Source organism: Pezoporus occidentalis, unplaced genomic scaffold, assembly GCF_034315485.1.
Source record: "Pezoporus occidentalis ecotype Australia unplaced genomic scaffold, CSIRO_AGI_Poc_V1 ctg27, whole genome shotgun sequence".
Taxonomy (NCBI): Eukaryota; Metazoa; Chordata; class Aves; order Psittaciformes; family Psittacidae; genus Pezoporus; species Pezoporus occidentalis.
Genome location: NW_026914611.1, coordinates 4,347,971 through 4,364,748, shown reverse-complemented (window position 1 = coordinate 4,364,748; position 16,778 = coordinate 4,347,971). Strand labels below are relative to the sequence as shown.

At 38.9% G+C, this 16,778-nt stretch overlaps 1 pseudogene; it reads right to left on the bottom strand.

The window, feature by feature from the left end:
- Positions 1-15,275: 15,275 nt before the first annotated feature.
- LOC134166668 (uncharacterized) lies at positions 15,276-16,541 on the bottom strand (annotated as a pseudogene).
- Between the last annotated feature and the right edge of the window lie 237 nt (positions 16,542-16,778).

Genomic DNA, 16,778 nt, shown 5'->3' with positions numbered 1-16,778 from the left:
ACTTTTAGCCACTTATTTATCCATCCAAGGTCATTTCTTCCTGTTCCATGGTTAAGTTCTTTAGAAGTCCTAAGTGAAGGTGTGTGCCAAGAGCCTTGTGGTAATCCAGCCAGACCAACTGAATCATCTCTATCTCCATGCTTGTAGACCATTTCAGATTATGTAAATAAATTTGTAAGGCAAAACTTCCTAAAGAGAACCCAATTCACTCATCCCAACTAAATCACATTAATGAAACTATTAACTATTTCAGTTTTTCACAATGATTTATACTAATTTACTAGCAGTTTTTCAGAGTTCCCCTCAAAAAAATGTAAACAATTGGCATGGCATTTTCCACTTTCCACTTTCCAGAGTTCAGGAAACTTTAAGAGATGCCAGTATTCAGGCTAATGCATTCTTAACTTGACTTAGAGCTCTTTAATGAACAGGAGTAGATTCCCAGAATTGGTATGGTTCATTTATGTTTGTTCTACAACATCTTCTGCAATGACTTTATCTGAAGAATCCTCCACAAGTAAGGATTAAGTCATGGGGAATAAAGTTTATTTCACAGTTTAAGACTAGTATGAAGAATTTTTTTTTTTTTACATTCACTTCAATGGCCTTGCTCCCTGAGCACTCTAGTATGTATTTTGGCCTTAGAGACTCTCTAGGAGCATTTTTTTTCCCTTCTGTGTTTGAAGAAAACTTCAGTAGTGAATTTTATGGTTTTTGATATCTTTCTTAAACTATTTGTAGACTTCTTAATGGTGCCTCTGCATTTAATCTGCTGGAACACTTTTCCTGTTTTCTTTGTATATTCTATCAGAATTATCTGAAGGCTGTCTTCTTGTTTCTACTAAGAAATCACCATGAAAACACTTCTGGCTTGAATGCCATTAGAAAACTACCTTTGTGAAGAGGTTCTGCTTATACTCTGAGTAAGGAGGACATATGCATTTTAATACAGAATAAAATAAAACACATCGAAGAATCTGTTTTCCCTTCATAGGGTAGGTCTATGTTCTGATACTTGTTTTTCCTGAATGGAATTTCATTATTACTGTTAGCCACTTGTAAAGACCTGATAATTAGTATAGTACTATAACAGGTATATCAGAACTTTGGGCAGGTTGCTAAATCTGATATTTATATATTGTTTTACTACACTGCAATGAGTTTTGTTATTTCTACCAGTATAACAGGGTTGGACAGTAACCTGTGAGGAGAATCATTTTGAATATTTAGAAGTTTAGTTTTCCATATTAAGCTGGGATGCTATTAAAACAGAATGCCAACAGAAAAAAAGCCTATTTATAAGTTACCTGAAGGATGAAAGATCTTAAAATTTCTAGATTAAAGTTTTTTCAGCCCTGAGCCTCCGTTTCCTATGTTATATTGGAGAATTTTATTATTGTTGTTGATGTGTTTTTTTTCTGACTGCCCACTAGACATTGGAGTGCCCTTAAGTAAATTGTCTTAATTGCAGCCACAGTGCCAACAGTGATAATTGTTGAGCCCATATCAGCACCAGAAGGGAAAATACCTTGTAAGTACAAAAAAAAAAAAAAATTCTAAAATTATACTGTTGCTAACTCTCATTCTCATTTTTTATTTTTTCTGTATTTATTTTTGTTGCGTTAATTAATTTAATCTAGTTTCACCTCTGCATAATTCATTATGCTAAACTGTATACTATTCATTATTTTTCTTTTAGCAAACTGCATTAGCATGGCTGCACAATGTGCACAGTACATCTATACTTTGGAGTAACAAGGTCTGTAACAGTTTTTTGTAATCCATATAGTACATTGTAATACCATTTAATAGCATAACACATGTTTTAAGCCTCCTCCAGCTGGCATGGTCAGCTACTGCTAACTCTCAAGTTCCCAGATAATGTGAATTTGATGATCACTCTCTGTTGCAGATACAAGAGTGCATAGCAATGGATCTAATCACTAGTTCTGTATCTCTAACGTTCCTATAAAGATTTGTCACAATAACATGGATAGAGAAGGCCTGACTCACATTTAAAACACCGATTTTACTTCTCTGCAGTTGCAACCGTACTTAACAAAAACCACAGGATTCTTACAAGTACTAGCAGAAAAGCAAATCAGGTCAAGATGATGTAAGAATATTGGGAAACACTAATGGACCTGTTTTTTTTTTTTTTCTGGCAGATGTGGCAGTGATTTACGTGTGTATATGGGTATATATTTGCTGTCTTTCTTTCCAGACAGTCTTTATAAATGTGTGTCATCCAAGTATAAGAAGACACTTATAAGACGAATAGATTAAAAGAACCCTTAGATCAATGAAAAAGACAAGAAGCTTTTTCAAATTGACATATGTGTAAAGACTTGAAAGATATGTCAACAATGGATAATATGAAATCTCCAAAGCTAGTCTAATAAAAAAAGTGGAAATATTAACATGCTCTTATCTCAAAAAACAGTGGTTTAAAAGATAAAGAGGTCTCAACTGTAAATATTTTGATAGCCACAAAAAAATTCAATTTGTGCATATTTGATTGGTTTTGCACACATGGCATAATAAAAATGTTGAGAAAAAATGTTTCACTAAGTGTATTAAAATTTTGATTAGTAGGAACATCCTTGATTTCATTATAAATGTTGGCTTTATTTTTCATTAATAATTTTTTTTTGCTGTGGTTCTAAACTATGTATTTGGGATCAACAGAAAGTCTTATTATTTGACCTAACGATTGGAGCGCTACTATACTTAGTTCTAAGATACCTTTGATAAAGATAATATGTTATGCTGGGGCTTCATATTTGTTTCTAAGAAATCAAAATTAAAATGACATTTCTTATATACAAACATTCCAATAAGATATTTGAGGCAAGGATTCTGGCAGAGTATTTTCATATAACATAAAGTTACTGCTAAGGCCTTTCCAGTTTCAGCTATGTAGATATCAGCATCTTGATTAATCAACTACATTATCTATATAATTCAAAAAGCTACATATTACTTCCAAACCAAAGTTCTAAGTATTTTACATATCTACATTGTGATAAGATGAATTACGGAATAAAATTTCTATCTGGCAAGCTCAAATTCAGATGCCTGTATCATAAAAATATAAGTGTAGATGAGATAAATCCCACTATATTTGACTTATCTCAGTGGAAAAGAAAATTAATTGCTAAGTAATTTTTACTAATCATTTCATGTTATGGAAGGAAATTACATTATCAATTGTATTAGAAATAATGGAGCTAAAGGTAACTTTTTGCTGAGTATGACTGCAAATATTAAATTTCATCTATGCTACAGCATCATTTTTTAAATTTTTTTAAATTAAAAGTGCCCTGAACCTGTTCTCTGACAGCAGTCACACAGTGACTGGTAGCAGTATTGCTAATTATGCTGATGCTCACAGCATCAGTAGATGCATCAGTATTACATTTTGATAAAGATCCCTGGCCGATGCTAACTCCTGAACCATGCCCTAGAATTGCATGAAAATGTGTGAGCACAAATGGGCAAAGATCGGGCACAGGTTTTCTCTACAAGTTTGACTTAGATCAAGTCCCAGAGTCACGGAATATCCCCTAACAACTTTTGTACTGCTTGCATAGATATTCCTTTAGATCCCATGAATACTTCTGACCCATACTGATCAACTGGGAATAATATGCCATAAATACTCCATACCTTGTTTCTTGCTAACTTTTTGGATATATAGTAGGAATTGAGAGTGCTTCATGTCTCAATCTTGTTTGTTCACTTCACCCACAAGAAATAATGTCCACCTATTTTTTATATTCACAAGCCTTGTCACTTTCGCTTTATCAGAAACAGTGTACTTTTGGGGAGAAGGAGAAAGGAAAGCTATTGATATGTCTTCCTCTGATCAGAGTTGTCATTAGTCACCACATAAAAAAAGAGGAGAAATTATGAGTGGAAAGGGAGGTCAAAATTAAAATAAGTATTCACGAAACAGAATATTCTGGTGAAGCAGTAAGAGTACTGTGTGACTGTCACATCTTTTAGGCATACACCAAAAAGTAACCTTTTTAAAACCCTAAACTTGACCTTTTTTTAACAGAAGAAAATGGCTGGCCAAAGAAGGAATTATTGGGGAATATTAAAAAACTGCAACTTCAATGCATGTTCAACTAGTATGTTACTTTAAGTTTCTAAGGATAAATGAGCTAGTACATACGCTTTATTTCTTTGTTTTGATGACTTCTTTTTTTTTTTTTTCCTTATACTGTTTGCAAGACTGTGGTGGTTTAAGCCAAGCCGCAGCCGCTTGCTCACAACCCCCCCTTCCTACCCCGACTCTGAAGGGATGGGGAGGAGAATCAAAAGAATGTAACTCCCATGGATTGAGATAAGAACAGTCCAATAACTAAGGTATAACACAAACCGCTACTGCTACCACCAATAATGCTAATGATAAGGGAAATAACAAGGAAAGAGAGTACAACTGTTCACAACCTGCTGACCGATACCCAGTCCGACTGAGCAGCAATCTCGCCCTTCCGGGTAACTGCCCCCAGTTTATATACTGGGCATGACGTGCTGTGGTATGGAATACCTCTTTGGATAGTTTGGGTCAGGTGTCCTGTCTCTGCTTCCTCCTGGCTTCCCTTTGTCTCTGGCAGAGCATGAGGCTCAGAAAGTCCGTGGTCAGACTAAACATAACTTAACAAAAAATAAAAACATCTGTGTTATCAGTGCTGTTCCCATGCTGAAAGTCAACAACACAGCACTGCACCATTTACTAAGAAGGAGAAAAATGACTGTTACCGCTGAACACATAAAAAAAATGCCTGGATACAAACATAACAAGCATCTAGTAGATACTACCCCTGCAGTGTAACATTGAGGTTGTTTGGAGGTTCTGAAAGGGAAACGTAGCTGCTGTATACCCTTGACAGATGAATGGTACATCTTTATGCGGAACGTTGTCCTCTTCAACTGGGGGCACAGCTCTGGGAGGGAAGGACATGGAGCAGTGAGGGAGGAAGGGGACATCCGCCTAGCTAGCCAGATCAGCTGAATCTACCCTGGTGATCAACATGTTGAGTTAGACCACCCTCACTTCCAGTTGAATCGTTGATAATACAGGTATACCACAGGTTAAGAAAAACTGATACAATATTTAGGCTATTATTTGATACTTGCTCCAAAATTCTTAAATAAAAATTAGATATTTAATTTTAACTGTAAGATATTTTCCTGATTTAATCTAAGTTACATATTCATGGTCTCTAGGTTACCCATGAAAGTTCAAGATCAGTATTTGGAATTTCTTTAAGTTGAAGTGTTACATGTCTGTGGTGCAGTCAATGTGCTGGAGAGAAAGTATGTCATCCAGTGGGACTTTGACAGGATTGGGAGGTGGCCCTGTACAAACCTCATGAAGTTCAAAAAAGGCCAAGTACACTATGTATCGGGGAAATCCGAAGCACAAATACAGGCTGGGCAGAGAATGGGTTGACAGCAACCCTGAGGGGAAGGACTTGGGGGTGTTGGTTGACAAGAAGTTCAACATGACTCAACAGTGTGCACTTGCAGCCCCAAAACCGACTGTCTCCTGGGCTGCATCAAAAGAAGTGCGTCCAGCAGGTTGAGGGAAATGGTTCTCCCCCTCTCCTTCACTCTCATGGGACCTCACCTGGAGTACTGTGTTCAGGTCTGGGATCCCCAGCACAAGAGGGATGTGGATTTGCTGGAGCAAGTCCAGAGGAAGCCATGAAGATAATTATAGGGCTGGAGCACCTCTGCTATGGAGACAGGCTGAGAGGGTTGGCCTTGTTCAGCCTGGAGAAGAGAAGGCTCAGGGGAAACCTTACAGCAGATATCCAGTATCTAAAGGAGGCCTGCCAGAAATCTGGAGAGGGACTTTTTACAAGGGCGTGTAGTGACAGGACAAGGGGAAATGGCTTTAAAGAGAAAGAAGGTAGATTTAGATTAGATAAAAAAAAGAAGTTCTCTACTGTGAGGGTGGTGGGACATTGCAACAGGTGGCCCAAGAAGTTGTGGAGGCATTCAAGGCCAGGCTGGATGGGGCTTTGAGCAACCTGATCTAGTGGAAGGTGCCGCTGTCTATAGCAGAGTGCTGGAACTAAACGATCTTTAAGGTGTCTTTCAACCCAAACCATTCTATGATTCTATGATATTTATTTTTCATAACACAGTAAACATAAATCATAGCATACTGAATCATATTCTCAAGAAGGTTGAAAATTCTGTGTAAAATCTGTCTGCATTTTGGGGGGGTTTAGCAAAAACCCCTTACAAATAAGCACATAAAATTTTAATCTGATTTACTCTAGGCTTCTTTAGAAACATATTTCCCAACTAATATTGTAGGACTGTCTTTCACTGATTATAGGGGACTATGTATTAGTCCTTAAGTTAGTAATGAGTTCTTTTGACTGTAGTACTCTGTTTCACTATGGATTTACAGCCCTTTGGTGACACCACTGAGACAGGAGGGACAAAATGTTAACACTCACTTCTGACATAAATCTTTGAGGAGAGAGACAATATTGCTCTTCTCACATAGCTATAGAAAACATTCCAGCCAAAGCCTGAAAAAGTACTGGCTTTGGACCACTTGATTAAATAAACATGACCAACATTTTGCAAGTAAATAAGAATAAATTGTTGTCCTGGGTTCAGCAGTAGCAGTCACGTTTCTCCTTTGTGGTAGCTGGTGCAGTGCTGTGTTTTGACTTCCAGCCTGGGAACAGTGTTGGTGAAAACGATGTTTTCGGTTGTTGCTGCTTAGTAATGTTTACCCTGACCAAGGACTTTGTGAGCCTCATGCTCTGCCAGGGAGGAGGGGAAGCCGTGAGGAAGCAGAGACGGGGCGCCTGACCCAGGCTATCCAAAGAGGTATTCCATACCACAGCACGTCATGCCCAGGGTGGGGGGTAACTGGGGGTTACCCAGAAGGATATGGGATTCTGGGTGGGACTCGTTTCTTGGCCGGTGGTATTGTATTCTCTTCCCTTGTTATTTTCTCTTATCATTGTTGTCGTTGGTGGTAGCGGTGGTGATTTGTGTTGTACATTGGTTGCTGGACTGTTCTTGTCTCAACCCGTGGGAGTTGCACTCTTTCGATCCTCCTCCCTGTTCCTCCGGGAGTGGGGAAGGGGAGAGCCCTGGTGGGGTGGGGGGGGCACCTCAGGTATTCATCTTTTGTTTAAGAACACAAATCCTTGCTGGTGGAAAACAAAGCACACTTCCTCACATCAGTACCATGTCATTTTTGGAATTACATGCAGTGTCTGCTGTCTGACTCACACATACAAATCAGCTGAAAAAGGGTTACTGTCTATTTTGTAAAGATTGGAGTTTTGATGTATAGGTGATTTCCAGTTTATATTTTTCTACTGATTTAACTACTCAGTAAAAATGAAAAATGTATTTCAGGAGAACAAGGGATAAAGGCATAATAGTCGTGGGTTTTTTTTTTAAGAATTTGCTTGCAATATCTTGCCCTTTTAATGTCCTTAAATATGCTCCTTCTATAAGTTCATCTGACTTCTCTCAGCAGTGTAGTCCATATGCCTCTTCATATTAACAAATTAACAATGGTAGTTATACCAAGCAGCCTGGCAAACTGTTGTCTATAATTGAGGGAACAATTTACCCCTATGAATTGCAGTAAAAAGCAATTTTGTCTAATTACACTGAGCATATTGAAATGTTAGCTTTTCCCTCATGGGCGCCAACACCAGACTTATAATTGTTGATGGCTTTGAATTTAAAATGTCCCTTAATTTGGGAATTAGAAGACCCAAGTTTGCTCTTGAACATATTACCCTTACTTGTTAGTAAATCTGAAATATTTTTTCTGTGTTCTTATAGATGTCTCTACATCTACATGTAACTATCATGAAAGACTTCTTTTTGTAAAAAGATTTTCCAAATTTCAATGTTTTACATGGTAATCCCTAAATTTTGCTAATCTAATATAGAAATGCAACATTTCAAATGTGAAAATATTTGTAAAAGTTTTTTATAATTTTAAAGAATACTATTTTAAAAATCTTTCCGGCTGCTCTTGAACAATTAGTTTTATTTTTTCAAACTGATGATGTACTGAAGAAATCATATAAAATACGTACATGAAGGTACACAGTCACCCCTATGTGCATCAGAAAAAACATACAAATTAAAGAGAAAGTACTTGTTTAGAATATTTTGGAAGCTCTTAAAGGGCGAGGGTATATTACTCTCCGATGTGTTATTTTCTGTTTAATTACTTGAGAAACTTTTCTGCCCTTGTCATTGAAGGTTTTGCATATGACTCGGAAAAAAAAAAAAAAACAAACCCCAAACCAAAACTAAACTAAGCTAGACACAGAAACAGTAGAATCACAGACTCATTTGGGTTGGAGGTAACCTACTCCATCCTCCTGCTCCAAGCAGCATTAGCAGCGTATTCAGACCACACTGATTAAGGTTTGTTCTGTTGAGTATGGAAAAACTCCAACGATGGAGAATGCACAGCCTCTCTGGGCAGCCTCCTGTGCTGCTTAATTACCCTCTTAGTGAAGTTTTTATCTCTCTGTATTCAGCCGCCATACTCTTGCTTCAGTTTAGGACCCCTGTCTCTTGTTCTCCTGCTATGCACATGACTAGAGACTGTCTTCTCAGTAACCTCCCCACAAGCACTGAAGGGAGCTGCTGTTAGGTTTCCCTCAGCTGGCTTTTCTCCAAGCTGAAAAAGGCACAGGCCCTCAGCACTTGTCAAAGATCAAGTGCTCCAGCCATGACCATCCTCATGGACTTGTTCCAGTTTATAGATGTCTTTCCTCTCTCAGGGTCCCAGAACTGTGTTCACTATTTGTGATGTAGGACACAAACGGAAAAGAAAATCATGTTACTTGACCTACTGACTATGCAGAATTGCTTGGAATGAGTTGCTATGTTGAAAAGGTTTGAAAAACAGCACAACTATTTTAAAAAAGTCTACTTAAAATGATTGTTCCTTGAATTGAATTAAACCAATGCAGATTATTTTAAGGTATTAAAAGAATAATAGAGCATGAGGTTTCATGCCCATATTCAGTTTATTCCGATTTCCCTTTGACAACTTTGAGTAAACTTCTAGCTAATAATTAACTTTATGAGTAATACAAACTCTCTGAGAATAAATGTACCTAGTACTCTCCTAACTGTCAGCCTGTATTGACAATAGAATGATTTAATGACTCTAAAACTTTTTCAGATATAGCAATACTACAATAGCAAGCTAGCTTTTGTCTTAGAGCACTTATAGACAGCACTTTTAGACAGAGGTATGGGTGGGCATTTGTGGGTACAAGTGAATGTGTGTGTGCAAGCATTATATAATGATTGCAGTGCTTTTGACAGAGGCACAAACTAAGCCTTAAATGTCATTACTAATTGATTAGCACACATAACATTCTTTAAATCTCTTTGGTAAAGGTTAATGGCAATGAAATTTCACTGAAAAATAGATATAACATTTTGATGGGGGTACCTAGGACGCATTCTGACCTCCTACAGGCATAGTCCGTTCAGTCCTCGCTTGGGAATTAGCCATCAGATAAATTGTAATTAGTGTAATTAATGGAATCATAAATAAAAGTGTTACATCTTATTGGCATTAATAACAACTTCAATTCAAATTAAAAAGTAGTTATCACTTCAAGAGAATATTGAGAAGGGAAGAAAAATAACGACGGAATTGCACATTAACGATTGAATTTCTGTTCAGAACGCATGCATGTAAGTAAGTACATGTTTTGATATACATTCTTGTCAGTCATGGAGTCTATACAGTACTCATTTACTTTTAGAGAGCTCCAACTTCAGGAGCAGTTTCTTTCAGGAAATATACACCTGCTCTAGGGCAGGGTTCTCCGTAGGCTTGCTTCATTAGTATCTACTCTGGTGCCATGAAGAACCTCCTTTTCTTCCTTCTCTGACTGGCATCCCTCTTCTTTCCTCCTCTGTCTGTCAGGGTTTTTCTTTATCCCTTCCTTAAACACATTTTCCCACAGATACCATCAGCTTGGCTCACCAGGTCTCAGCTACGTCCTGCAATGGGTCTGTTGGAGCCATCTGGAAACAGCTGTATTCAGCTTGGGATAGCCCCTGGCCTCTTCCCACAGAGACTATCTCTGCACACCCTGACTCCCTCTACCAAAACCTTGCCACCTACATACAGTACTTTACTGGTTTCCAAAACCAGTATTTTAATGGAAAAAAAAAAGTCTCTCTCTGATAATTTGGCTGTTTTTTTCATTCACTGATGACTCAAAAAGCATGGTTAAGGATTTTAATATATGTTGATTTCTCCTTTCTACTACTTTTACTATATTTTCCACATGCACTAGCAGGTATTAAAGAGTTAACCCTAAAAATGGTATTGGAGTAGATCCCTCCAAGTAAGTAAAATAATTAGTATATGGGAAGGTGGAACAAGAATGCCTGTGAAGATACTGAGAAAGCAAGCCTATAGCTGATGCCAGGTTCTGAATCTGTACAGCTGGAAGTGTGTGCTCATGTAAAGATATTGTATAGGATAGTCTTGTGAATATCTTAAGTGCACAGCAGAATTAATCAGAGTTGAAAAAATGCTCAGCCTTAGGACTTTTTACAACATGTCCCTCCAGATAGCTACCAGAGCAATCTCATCACTGAGACATGGAATAAATATATCAAATAGATAATGAGGAAAATCTCATCCTCTCCTCTACTTTTTCAATGGTTTCTGTGCAAAAATCTCTGACCCTTCTGTGTTATACTTACAGAGTTTCATGCGTCAACCTTAAAGAAATAGACACCTTGTTTAGCAGTTAAGTCTGAAGCAGCCAATTATGTTCTGTCATGGAATTCTTTAAAGTCCCCCTCCTCCCCTAAAAATTACTTCCTGCCATCAAGATTTAAGGTTTCAGCTAATCAGTATTAATTTACATACTTCACTTTGACTTCATTTGGACTACTCTTACATCTCATTTCTCAACCTATATTAAAGTATATTGCTTTCCATATTACTTTGATAAGCCAAATGTCAGAAGTTTCCTATTTCAAGGAAAAGTTACTCAGTTCAAATGCTTTAAGTGAAAATCCTGATCAAAGTTATTTATGGATTTATTAATGACAGGTTATTAACTGATAGTCAGTGAACCATACATTTGGTAATACAATATACAACCCATAACATTAGTGTTACTAAACACTTGGGTACTGTCACTCTGCTAGCAGGGAGTTAAAGAGAAGAAAGAAGCTTTTAAGTAACTGCAGTACTATTTATCACAGTGATGAACACTACTAAACCTTGCAAGAGAGATTGGTAAATCTCTTTATGATCATGTATTTAGAAAGTATGCAATGAATAGCTGAATTTAGAGCCGTGAACCACTCATAGCAACATGTTACTTAAGATTTTTTTTTCCTTTTAACTGTAAAATGTACATAAGATTAACTGGTATTTTGAAATTACACTCCTTTTAGAGTCCAAGCCTGGAAAGTTCATATTTTAATTTTGGTATATTCATACACACACAATTCTAAATCCTTATTGAAATGAATGCGTACTCTTCCAAAATTATATCATATAGCAACATGAAATGTGCATCAGTTGCTGTGTCAAAATGATCAGTTGTTTTTGAACAAAGCTTTTTCCATTGAACAGCGCTTTTAAGTGAAATCTGGGTGTTCATTTTAAGTGTTGCAACATACAAACTTTTTAAAAAAGAACTTCTCTCCAAGGACAAAATTCCAGCCAGAAACTTACAGAAAGAAGTAGTAGAACTAGCTCAAGTGCTCAACACACATTTCCAGAAAATTGCCAAAGGCAAGGTTTAAATGAACAGCAGATTGGTGCTGTTTAAGTTCAGTGGACGCAGCATGTCACTTTGAGACACTTTCTTATCCTGCTAGTGGATAGATCAGAGCAGAGCTCTGTTCCTGGTTCTGCCATACAGGATAAATAACCTCTGCTTTGTCAACCTGTCAGTGTGGCTTGACCTGTAATATAGACCTTACTTTTGCTTTGAGTGACTTTCAAGATATTGATTCCTCAAAGGAGATGTGGATGTTACACAGTAGCTGGGATTGATTCTGGGAAAACATTGTCACATTGTGAAGACTCAGAAACACTTTCTGACCTCTTATCGGAGAAATAAAATGTGGAAAAACATGAAAGTTTTTCTTCCAGTCTATTTAGTGGGCTGCAGCTCAATATGTTAGATGTCATATCAAGTGTTCTCAAATTTTGATCATTGAATCAACACCTCCCATCTAAGAAGCATAATGCATTTCATATGACTACTGAGATATGGATGTCAGAAGACTTAGAAAAACCTTCTGATAAAGAGCAAGGCTGTCTGAATGTAACTACTGAATAGCAAAGTTTCTATTTCTTCATAATTTTTGGTGCTCATGTCTATTTTTCTGTGTCTATGCACTTTTATATCTATAAACACACTCATTCAAACTTCCACAAAATCTAAGCATTTTTTTTGTTTAAGCACTTATTTTGAAATGCTGCCAAATTTACTTGTATCGCAACAACATGAACAGAGACACCATTACAATAAACATTTGAAAATATAATGTATTTGAATTTGAGATATTTTTAGTATGCAGCTAAACACTGTCAAGAAAAAAACAAGAGTTTCTAAATGTTTCTCAGAAAAACAACAAAATTAAGTTGGCAGATGAAGTGTTTAAGCTACTGTCCATCATATTTGAAAAATCATGGCAGTCAGGTGAAGTTTCCAACGACTGAAAAAAGGGAAAAATAGCCCCATTTTCAAGAAGGGGCAAATGGGAGACCCAGGAAACTACAGACCAGTCAGTCTCACCTCTGTGCCTGACAGGGCCTTGGAGCAGATTTCTTCTGGAAAGCATGCTAAGGAACATGAAAAACAACGAGGTGGTTGGTGACAGGCAGCATGGCTTCACTAAGGGGAAATCCTGCCCAACCAATTTGGTGGCCTTCTATGATGGGGCTACAGAACTGATGGAACACCTGGACTTTTGCAAAGTGTTCAACGCTGTCCCACATGACATCCTTGTCTCTAACCTGGAGAGACACCAATTTGATGGATGGACCACGCAATGGATAACGAATTGGCTGGATGGCTGCACAATTTGCTGGTAAAATTTTATTGGCAAAAACCCCACAATAAACAAAAAACTATTTGCAGAAAAATCTGACTCCTAAAAAGTGACAAACACAGAGTAGCTACTTTAGAAACAATTATTAGCAAGCAGTTTGTTATCATATTACAGCAAAAATAACAGAAATCTCCAGGAAATAACAAATTCCCTCTTTTTTTTTTAATTCCCTCAATTTATTATTATTATTTTTTAATCCTAAAACAAGTTCTGCAACATGCCAGCTACAGTCCTGTCATTCATGCTTTGGAAAAAAAACCCAATACTGTTTATTTAATAGTTAAAGAATCCCACAAAAAGTATCTCAGGGCACACCCACAAATGGACCAACCAAACTTTTTATGTGCTCAGTTCTGAGTGCTCATCTTCTCAAGATCAACCTCACAAATCCTCACAGGATGGCTGCTTCATGGGGTTGGGATGTCCCCATGGAATGTCATGGCAGGAGCTGGCAGCCAGGACCCATCCCACCACCCAGCCCTGAGCATCAGGTTCCTCACTGGGATTGGGAATAGGCTGAGGCCAGACCAGGACATGGGCCCACATGTGTGCTTGGCTTCGTGGGACCCATAGCCAGGCACAGCAGTGCTGTGGGGAGCTGGAGACAGGCCCTGCTAAGGTACCACTGGAGCATGGGAAGTAAGACATAGACATACATGAGTCCAACAAAAGGCTATTAAGAAGATGAAGGAATTGAAACATCTGTCCTATGAAGAAAGGCTGAAGGAGCTGGGACTGTTCAGCCTCAAGAAGAGAAAGCTTGGGAAAGGATCTTATTAAAGTATAAAAACACCTGAAGAAGTGCATAAAGAAGACTGAGCTAGGCTCTTTTTGGTGATGCCCAAATACAGGACAAGAGGCAATGGGCACAAACTGAAACACAGGAGGTGACATCTGAACACCAGGAAACACATTTTGTCTATGAGGGGGTGACTGAGCACTGGCACAGGCTGCTCAGGGAGGTTGTGCAGTCTCCAAAACTGGAGATACTCAAAAACCGTCTGGCACTATGCTGGACAATCAGTTCCAGGTGGCCCTGCTTGAGCAGGGGCATTGCACACTGTAATCTTGAGGTTCCTTCCATTCTCAATCATTTTGTGGTTTATCCAATTCTTAATTTTTTATTTTTTTTATTTTTTTAGTTTTCTAACTTTCAGTTTTTTTATAAAACACAAATACAAAAGTATGCAGGGTATTTAATTATTTCAAATCCTGTAAATTACTACTATTATTAGAAATAACAATAACCCTAGAATTAGTGTTGCTTTGTTCTTGAGAATTTTCATTTCAAAGCAGGATGGTTGTAAAATTAACAGAAATGAAAGTACTACAGTACTGTACTTGTTGTAACCTGAACAATAATATAATGGTTTACTTGTTTCCGTCTCTCGGCATCTTAGAGCTGGGGCTTCCCAATAGAGTGTCATGCAAGATTTTATAGAATAATATGCTTTGAATTAATCAACAGAATTGGCTATTTTAGGAAATCTAATAACCAACATTGTGCTATCTAATTATGCTTATCATTCGCCTTTAGAATCAGTATTATTCCAGCTGTATTTAATACAGAGTGTCTAGGACATTTGATTAAAAATCACGTTTAATGTTGACTACATAAGACCATGGCACACACTAGAATGTAGAAAAGCCATTAAATGTGTTTTGTGTTTGAAATGGTAACACAATATTCACCCATTGTATAGACAATGAAGCAATTTTTAAATGGATTCTCCAGTTATTAGCATTTAATGGCATCCCAGTAGCAATTGTCTTTTTCTTAGTTGCACTTGTTGCTGGTTGGGGTGCAGACCGGGCTTCCAGACTCAGCTCTGTGTCTCTTCTGCTGTGATAGGCCTTTCACCGTTAGCCTGCAAAGCAATGATGTGGTTCTGCAAGGGCATCTCAGGCTTTGGGGGAAGACTTTTCCTCCTGCAGGTCCTTGCTGTTGTAGGCTTCCTTTCTCCATTATTTGCCCCTCCATTCTGTGTGGGATGCTGCAGCAGGTTTTGGCTGTTTGGCTGTGGGTTCCTCTGCCGGCTGCACTTGGGACCAGGTGTTCAGCTCCTCCTCAGACTCCCTGATGTTATGCTGCCTCCTCACCACCTCCTGCACCTCAGCCACCTGCTGCAGGAGCCCTTTCACCTGGGCACAAAGACTGCAGGCAGGTCTGCTGCCTGTCCCTGCATCAGGAGAAAGTTCTGCACCTCCTGGAGCCTGAGGTCTGCACTGCAGCTCTTCCTGCAGCAGCTCCATCTTGGTAAAGGCATCTGCCACCACCAGTGTAGATGGTGCAGATCACCCAGCTGGAGCTGCAGCCTTTGCATCTGATCAGTGGAAACAACACTTGCCATCTCCAGAGGTGTCTCAACTTGGCTGGCCGAAGACTAGCAGACGAGCAGACGCAATTGCAGCACAAGACAGCACTCCCTCAGAGCTGCTGCCAAAGTTACCTTGGAAATTATCTTGCTACTTGCTCAATTTTCTAAACATCTTCATTCTCCAAACTCACTCTTCCAGTCTTCTCTCTTTCCAATTCATCTCCTTTTGGTTGTGTGTCCTCATCTTGAAACACACGTACAGTACTGGCAGTTGACTTGGACATCTCTTCCTGGCTGCCAAACAGGCAGCCTCCAAAGTAGCTGGTAACGTGCTCACTGCTGAATCCTTGTGACTGGATATAATTTCAACTGCATTATTGAGGAAGGCTTGTGGGATATTGGCTTCCTTCTCCAATTCTAAGCAAAGGGCTGTCACAGAGCCAATATCCAATAGCACAATTTCTGGCATCTGGCTTTACTTAGGTGGCTTAAATGAAGAATCACCCAGCTGCTCTGCATTGCTGATCTCCATGATTCCCCAAGACACTTGTGTCAGTGTCACTGATGCTGATGGCCACCTTGGTTTGCACAAGAGCCTGTTTCCTGTGTAAGGCTCACTGGAGTCCTGTGATAATGCTCTTTGAGATCAGAGGGAGAGGAAAACAATCTGTGACACTACTTTCATCTTGAGAGCCTGTTGCGTCTAGTTTTTCACTTTTGTCCTCAAGGGTGCTGTGCTGAATTGTCATTAGTGACAGGTCTGGAAGGTCTTGTGAGAGATCTAGCCTCTCCTGAGTTTGAGTCAGAAGAGGGGGCATTGTGAACCCTGCTGATGGCAGGATGGTCAAGGTTTCATTCTCTGGGCATTCATCTTCCAACAAGTCTTTGCAGAACACATGTTTCTGCTTGGGTGATGAATCATCCATCCTCTGGCACTTCTTCCTGCTGCTCTTCTTCAGTGGCTATTGCCTGGTATTCATGATAGGTTGCATGCTTTTTCCTATGGGCATAGATCCACCAACAGCCAAGAAGTGCCAGGACTCTGGGTATGGCATATGGGATGAAACTGAGAAAGTGTCAAGCCATTTTAGAGAGCCTCCACAAATATAAGGATACCCTGGTGTGGCATGGTGCCGCCTTCCCCATATTAGTGCTTGGAGCAGGTCCCAGTCCCTGTGCTGGAGCACCTGCCATGAAAAGCCCACATGCACCTGTCCCACATGCTGGGACATGCAGTAGCTCCTGCTGCCCAACCTGGCTATGATGCCCCTCCCACAAGTGAATTAATGAATGGTTACAGGACTGGTGTCACAGCCAGGGGTT